This window comes from Armigeres subalbatus, chromosome 3 (genome assembly GCF_024139115.2).
Source record: "Armigeres subalbatus isolate Guangzhou_Male chromosome 3, GZ_Asu_2, whole genome shotgun sequence".
Lineage (NCBI taxonomy): Eukaryota > Metazoa > Arthropoda > Insecta > Diptera > Culicidae > Armigeres > Armigeres subalbatus.
The window spans coordinates 275,210,811-275,219,507 of NC_085141.1; positions in this window are offsets into that span (position 1 = coordinate 275,210,811).

The window sequence follows — 8,697 nt, forward strand, 5'->3', positions numbered from 1 at the left end:
TTCGCCGAAAATGTCTTTCAGCCGAACAGTTCTTTTGGATGGAAAAACCATTAGCCGAATAGCTCAATTGGCCGAAATGATCGGTTGACAGAAAGGGTCATTCGGCCGAAGGACATCTGGCCTAAAGTGTCGGAGTGTTTTGTAAAAAGGTCATTTTCGGGCCAAATGTCTTTTGCTGCAACACGACCACAATACGACTTCTAAATTACATTTTCGGTCTAAGCATTTTTGACCCAACAACCGTTTTTTACAAACGTTTTATTTCGCCAAATGAAATTCGACTTACCGTGTTATTCGGCCAAGCGGCATTCGAACAAATTGCTATTCGCCGAATGACTTTCGACTAAACGACTGGAAAACCCATCTGGCTGAAAATTTTATTTATAAGTATAAATGAATATACTACTGAAAATAACGTTTAATCATTTGACCAAAAATACCGTTGGTCGAAAAGGTCGTTTGGCTAAAATTACCGTCTGGCTGAATCGTCATTTGGTCGTATGATTTATTTGGCCAAATGGCCCTTTCTGTCAAACGACTATTACGACCAAACATCATTTTCGGCCTGTTGACTCATTCGGCCAAACAACCTGTTAGAGGCAATGTTTTTTTCGCTTTGGCCAAATGGAATTTTTGGTCGAACCGTTCTTTATTTACTGTTTTCGCTCGAAATGTCTTTCCGTCAAATGATTTTCAGCCAAACGACCCTTTTTCATTTTTTAGTTTTTTTTTGAAGATTTTTTTTTTTAAATAATAAAGGTGCCCACAATCGAATTTCGCAGCTTTTTTTTCAAAATAGATTAAATTTACTGTATAAATATGCATTGGAACTCACTTTTTGAATTACAGTCACCTCTCCACATCTCGATATTGAAGAGATAAGGAGAGATCGAGAAATGAAAGGAAAATTGAAATGGGTACTAGATTGAAAAAAGCTCGTTGCTATGAAAAACGTCAACAAAACAAATGTCATCTCTTGTTGTTCAGTTCAAAGTAGAGACCCCCATCCGGTTTGATATTGAGCACAAAACATCATATTACAATAGCAAACTATTAACGGCTGTCAGAATGACAGCATCTGTTATCTGTCAAAAGATACGTAGGGGTACCCATAACCGAACGGTGCCCACAACCGAACCTCCTCCCCTACCGTAACATTAGTTTTTTTTCACTTTTCAAAATAATTGCTAATTTTGGTTGTCGGCACCCCATTTTCCAAGGGTTATATGAGAACAAATTAAAGTTAATTGTCTATTTTCAGGTTATTAGCCAAGGTGTGAAAGCCTAATTAAATATGTATAATGTATTTAAATGTAATTAATTTCATTGCCATTTACATAATAAATCTTAATATTTTCTGCCATAACGATAACAATTTTTCGTTTTTCATTTTTTTTTGGGGTGCCGACAACCGACCACCTTTTTATAAACGGCATGAAAACAACACCTATCGAAACTATTATTAACAAGTAGATAAAATAAATCAAAATTTTCACCAGTTATTTCATTGGTATGCAAATATCACCACGTTCAATAATTTGCCCAATTATTGGGCAAAAGTTATGAACCAAGAACAAAAGAGTGCCGACAACCGACCACCTTGATTTTTCAAAATTTGTATCAAGTGTATCGCTTAACTGTACGACCTCTAAAAATTATTCAAAAGTAAAGTGAGAGTGAAGAACGAGAAGTGAGTTGTGAGAAGTGAAAAGTAAATATTGAACAGTGAGAAGTAAATGGTGAGAGGTGAGATGTGATAGATGAGAAGTGAGAATTTACAGGTGAGAAGTTGTTCCAGCCAGTTTGTTTGTTTCGCTGATGACATGGACATTGTCGGCGGAATATTTGCAAATGTGGTAGAACTGTACAGTGTATACCCGCCTGAAACGTGAAGCAACAAAGGTTGGAATGCATCGAAGACAAAGTACACTGACCCCACAATCATGGGTCACACACTAATATGGGTCATTTCCATTTGATCAGCATGCAAAATTGAGTGACTAATAATTGTTACAAAGTGATCCATATATGTGGGATCAGTGTACATGATTCTGGGCGGAACCGAGCGCGATAGGGCCCGCCTGGAAAGCAGTGTTACGAAAGACGGGGAGTTGGAATTCGTCTACCTCAGGGGGAGAAGGCGGAGCACTGAATCCCTACCCCAACATGTGCGACATCTGGATTTGGTTCTAAACTGTAAACAACAGTGTTAATTCTCTACCACCTTTTTGTTATGGCGAGGCAATTTTTATGCACACTTTTGTTTTCGATATTTTATCAAAATTAAACACTCAATCATGCAGCAATATAACGATGTGGTATGCTTGAGATACATGCTTGATTATAGGGACTCGAAAAAGAATTTATTTGCAGTAACTAACCGAATATAAAAATGTTCACATTAACGATTGCGCCCTAACACCGGTTCTAAGCTTCGATGCAGAGTACACGAGCTTTGTTCGCCAGTGACAGGCGTATGAGGCCCTTGGTCTACCTTGGATCTTTGCTAACGGCTGATAACAATGTTAGTCGTGGAATACGAAGGCGCATCATCTGTGGCAGTCGGGCCTACTATAGGCTTTAGAAGAAACTGCGGTCAAAAAAGATTCACCACCGCACCAAATGTGTCATGTACAAGACGATGATAAGACCGGTAGTCCTCTACGGACATGAAACATGGACAATGCTCGAGAAGGACTTGCAAGCACTCGGAGTATTCGAGAGACGGGTGCAAGAAGACGTTGTGTGGCGGCGAAGAATGAATCACGAGCTCGTCCAGTTATACGGCGAACCCAGTAGGGGAGACTGGGTAGACTTGATCCCCTTTTCTGATTTCGGATGTATCACAGCCAAAAATAAATAAATATACGCGATTTCCACACAGACTCTCTAAGGAATATAGTATTTAACTTTACTGATGTATGACAGTCCTTAAATTATTGTTGTTATTGATACACAATCGATTTTTTAGAGTGCTGTCAAAAATCTACTTTTAAAATATTCGGGGGAAATTGATCCCTCTCCAAGAACATGCTTTGATAAAATTAGAAAGGTGCCCTCAGATATTTGAAATATTTTTCCTTCAAAATATGCAGAATTTTCGAATTGATGTATACATGAACGATTTTTGTTATTGAATACGACAGCACATGCAATTAAAAAAATTAGGGAGACTTGATCCCCTTTCTATGACATCCAAGCAATAAAGATTTTTTCCTGCCAACCCTTCATCAAATCTGTCAAATCTACAAATAACTAGAATCCTGAGAACAGATTTATATTTTTGTATGGGTGACTAATGGGGGATCAAATGTCCCCATATTGAGGCAATAACTTTAAATCCAAATATCCTAAAACTTTGATGGAATGTTGACATTTTCATCAGTACAAATCATTAGGCACATTTATGGCTTTGTGCTGTGAAAAAACGAAAGCATTTGGTCATTGTTATGAAAAGTTATTCAAATTTTGCGTGATCAATAAAAAAATCTTTAGGAAGGTCAAAACATACAAACCGCCCTGCAAAATAAATAAGGTTGTCAATCCAAAAAATAACTCACCACATAAAGGTCATTTGTCTAGAGGATCTATACTAAAAAATACGCTAGAACAAAACTACTTTAGTTCTCGATAAAACAGGGGGTGATCAAGTCTCCCCGGGGATCAAGTCTACCCACCTTCCCCTATTCAGAAAGTTGTTAAATACGGAAGGGTACGATGGTACGATGTTGCAAGAATGCCGGACATGACGAAAGAAGAAAAAAGAAGATAGAAGGAAGATGGAAGAAAGAAGTAGAAAGAAAGGAAAAGGAAGCAAAAAGAAGGAAGAATGATGAAGAAATAAGGAAGAAAGAAGAATAAAGAAGTAATAAAGAAGAAGAAGAATGAAGCACGAGGAAGGAAAGATTAAGAAGAAAGAAGGAAAATGGAAGAGTGAATAGGTAAGAAGAAGAAGGTAGTAAAGAGTAATAAGTAAGGCGGAAGGGTGAAGAAGAAAAAAGGAAGAGAGAAGGAGACCCAAGGAAGAAGAAGGAAGAGGAATAATGAAGAAGGAAAAAGGAAAATAAGAATGGAGAAAAAGTGAAAAAGGATGAAGCAAGAAAACAAACAAAGAATGAATGAAGAAGTAGAAAGAAGGTTGGTGGAAACAAGAAAAGGAAATAGAAATAATTTCTCACTTTTTAATCTTCATTCCTCACTTCTCATTTGTCTCTTTTTTCTGCTCTATCACACCTCACTACTTTGTCCTCATATCGCACTACATACACACGATAATTCAGAATTTCAGCTAAGTATTATGTGTTGACATGACGATGACACTTTTTTACGCGGGATCGCAGCAAGCATCGAACGCGCGTGGATGTGTTTTTCATTTTTAGCTGTCTAATTTTTTGTTGATATTTTTTTCAATTCGGTTGGAAAAGGGCTTGAAGAAATAAAGTTTAGTGTAAGGTATCAGGAAAGTGATAGTTTTTTTTAGTGTTTTACGTTCCAACAGTGATTCGGCTAAAGTGATTTTTTTACGCATAAAATCGCTAGATTTCAAGTGAAGTTCACGCGGACCGATTTTGATGTGCTGTGCAGAAACCAATCAGTCGTGTTGTCGTGCTACACGAACAGATAGTTCGCGCGGGATAGTTTGTGCGGTTGAAATAAAAACGTTGTTGGATGTAGAACGTTCGCGTGATTATCGAAACATCGTATTCTGTTGTGCGGGCGAATAAATTAAAAAGAAAGTGAAACCATCAGTGCAGGTCAGCGTAAGGATGGTAGGGAAAATATGGTAAGCTTTATTGTAAAATAGTGATTCTAAAATAATGCTTTCTATCACTAAATACACGCCAGAATCAAATAGATTAAATTTTGATTCAGGAAGAGTGTATACACTTCAGATATCATTATGATATGTGGGTGTAATCATGCGGGGCTTATTGTACACGAATATAGCTTCGGAATGCATGCGTTTTTGAAATGGGCTATGCAATTATATAAATAAAATTGTTGCACGAATATTCTATCCATAATGCCACTGCCAGACAGTGGGAGTAAGATTGTAAACACACACACACGCACACACACACACGATGGCACTTTTTTACGCGGATTTTGAAAAAAATACGCAATTTTTTTTACAATTTTTTTTCACGTCGGTTTCGGGGTCTAACCCATTTTTTACGAATATCTTGCAATTTGAGCGTTAGTCTTGAAAAAAAGGAATTTTTTTATGAATATTTTTGCCATCGTCTCTAGATCTCTAGCCAGTTTTTCAACAAAGCCTAAAAGATTTACATGGTTTATAAGCAATACCAAAAATAAACAAAATTTAGTTGCTAAAATCGAATGTTTGTTTGTTTGTTTGTTTATTAATGACACCAAAATCGAATGGGATCTGTATTAGATTTCGAGTGTTACACCAAATTATCAGCATTTTCAGTTTTAACAGAAAATCATGTTTATGAGTTATTTCCCACAACTCATTTCTTTTCACTTAATCGCTATTTCGAAATAGTAAAAGGATCACCAGGAGGATATACATCTGATCCTGTATTGATCAGTCCCCACGTATATTTGCCTCATATTCGTCCACGATATCCCATGTGGTCATGTGGCCTCAGCAGTTTCATTCCGATGACACAATTGATATTTTTGAACGTTTATATATTAACTAATTTACCCTCGCAATCCAAAACATGATTGTGCTTTATTTGCTCAATGAACTACTTAAATCTTGTTTATGTTACTTTCCGAAATCAGGAGAACGTTTGAACTTCATTGAATTACAGCACCCATTTTCATGTTTATGTTGATTTATAAAATAGAGTCGTGGAATATGGGTTCTCTGGAAAAGTTGACGTTGACAAATCTTACGGTCAATACTACTAGCAGACAAAGCAAACTTCGTTTCACCCAAAATTGATTGATTGACATTTAAATAATTGCTACCATTAACGATTCTATCATGCATTCATTTTTTTATCGAATTAAGACACTCGGAATGCAATTACCTATATGTGAAAGAACGTATTTGATTGAAACGAAAGTGTTGGTAGACTAAGCGATAGCAATGATGATAATGTCACGATCGTGAATTTGACTTCGTTGTTTCCATTTTATTATACTGATTGGCTGTATCAAGAATGTGGACTTTAGGAATGTGTACATATCTGAATTAAAAGCCACAATCATGAATAAAATCAAAACAAGATTCGTCTTTCGTCTCTCAGTGAGGATATCACAAACCGGTTTGATTCGTTATTTTTGTTCTTCTAAAATTTCTCTCCTACCATCAGTCGTTCCTGCTTTCTTGAGAGGTCATTCCGCCGTGAATTATATTTAAAAGTTATCAAATCTCATTTCAGCACATACAAACACCACACGTATTCCTGTTTCTGCTGGCCGCGAAATCCAACGGTCAACCCTCGCCTAAACAACTAGACGACTGCTAAGAGGATGGTCGTAAATTCGCCAACGACAACCGCGGTTGCACGACCGCGCCTAATTTCGGTTGTCTCGCGTGTTCTTCTCAAGGTCATTGTCGAATTTCTGCGAGACAGCGCTCGTCGTGGTCGTTTTTTCGTCTCCCATTATTGAGGGTACATTTATCTCTTAGCGGGTTTTCATCCTATACAAGTCAGTAACTGTTGGCATACATATTCGTAAAGGGAAGACATTTGCACGCTCTCTCATATGGTGAACTTGAAGAGGTGCTTTGAAGAATAATTGGCATCTAAAGGGGTAAAACACTGTGCTACAAAATTTACGATAATCGAAATGGATAATGAGTGAATGTAGGAATGTAGTAATAATTTTTGGCGCTGCGTTATGGGAGCCCCGTTATAGCGAGTCCTTCGACAAAATTCCCTTTCGATAATATGAATCAGGACAAAATTGAACCACAGAAATGGATTTTTATTTCTGCGTCGCAAACTTCTAAACTGTGGAAGGCACTAACAATAATGAATATGGTATTTTTAGAAGCCTTCGACTAATATCCTGAACGAATTAATCATCTCACAGCGAGCAGCAATCCTTGGCCACATACCGAATGGTTGCACCCTCACCAGCACTAGTTGGTAAGCTGTTCATTATCGTACAATAATGCAACAGTTCCAGCATGATTAATTGATTTCGGTAATCAAAACAGACGATGACAATGACAACAACTCACCAGTGAGGTTTTATTTCCTAGCTAGAGGCTCTCTCCTCTCCACCCAGTTGGCAGCGCTTGGGAAAGGTTCAACAAAGTTCATTCACAGCGCAACGCGGCGCGGTGGCGTGGTGTTTGGTCCTAATTGAGAACGACAACGACGGCGACTATGACGGAAGGAAGAAAGTCAAGCGGCACTGTACTCAGGACGATTCCAATTTCCATTAGTTTATTTTGCTATCATTCAACGTCGAAGAAGGCGAAATGTGTGCGGAGGAATAACGAGTTTTAATGGGGCGAGAACACGATTTCTTCTGCTTTGGAGAGACGGTGCAGCGGCGAGTGTCTAATTATGTTGTCCTCTACGCATTTTCACCTGTTTTGCCGTGATGTTTTCCGTTTTCGAATTGGTGGTGAAGCAGCTAGTCTTCCGGCTTTGACGAGGAAGGGCGAGGGTTTTACGGTTTATTTATAAGATTTTTTCAGCTAATTAAAACGCCTTAGGATGAACGTTAAGATTATAGGCAGCGATTAGACACGTATTAAAGGAGGGTGTTCTTGGTATTGAAGAAGCTAAAACCACGTGTAACATGAGCAGCTAATTAGTGGAAAATTGATTTGGATCGTAATACGGTTTCGGTGCCGTTAGGATTCAGTCCAGTCTAATCCGGATTGGGTATATAAATGTTACTTTGGATATAGAGATTTGCACATTAACGATATAAGGCTATCTGACGTTTATTCATCACGCTTCGGAAGCGTTTCCGTATGAAAACAAACCCTATCCCGTCTGCGCGCGTGCAAGAGAAAGATGATAAACGTCAGATAGCCTTATACCGGTAACTATTTCTCATGAAGGTATATTAAACAACATGCAGACTGAATCAGCACGACTAACGCGATTTTCCTTTCGGACACTTTTGAGTGTATCATCTGATTGCAATTGAATAACAACAGTTTAAAACAAGGGAAGCTTTTCATCAAATACCTACAGTAGGGTGGCTCAAATTAGTATGGGAAAAACTTTGTTCAATTTTTTTGATGGGCCGCCCTCTTATCCGGTTCTATTTGATGCCCTGATGCTCTGGACAAAATTTCAGCCAAATCGGTCGACTTTTTTTTTTAATCTTTATTAAGGTGTTTTTTTAATCTACAGACTAAGTTCAACACCGAGTAAATCGGTCGACGTTTGGGCGGTGCTAAACTCGTTGGAAGTTTATATGGAAAAATGTATGCAGAAACATCCAAAAACAGTAAATTGGAGCTGGACTACACAACTTACCATGAAGAACTATGATACTCATTCAGATCTTGGAGATTTTAATACAGAATGTTATGCAGAAAACTGCGAGAAGGTTCAAGTTTGCCCGGTTAAGTTATTAGCATTTCTCTGTTTGGGTTTGAGCAAATTTCGTTTCTTTTACCATTGAAAAGAAATAAATTCACCCCTACAACACTCCAGTAAAATGCTAATATCTTTGCGTAATAAACTCTAATCTTCTCGCGATCGTAAATTGTGCCGTCCAACTGCAAATCACTGTTTTTGGATG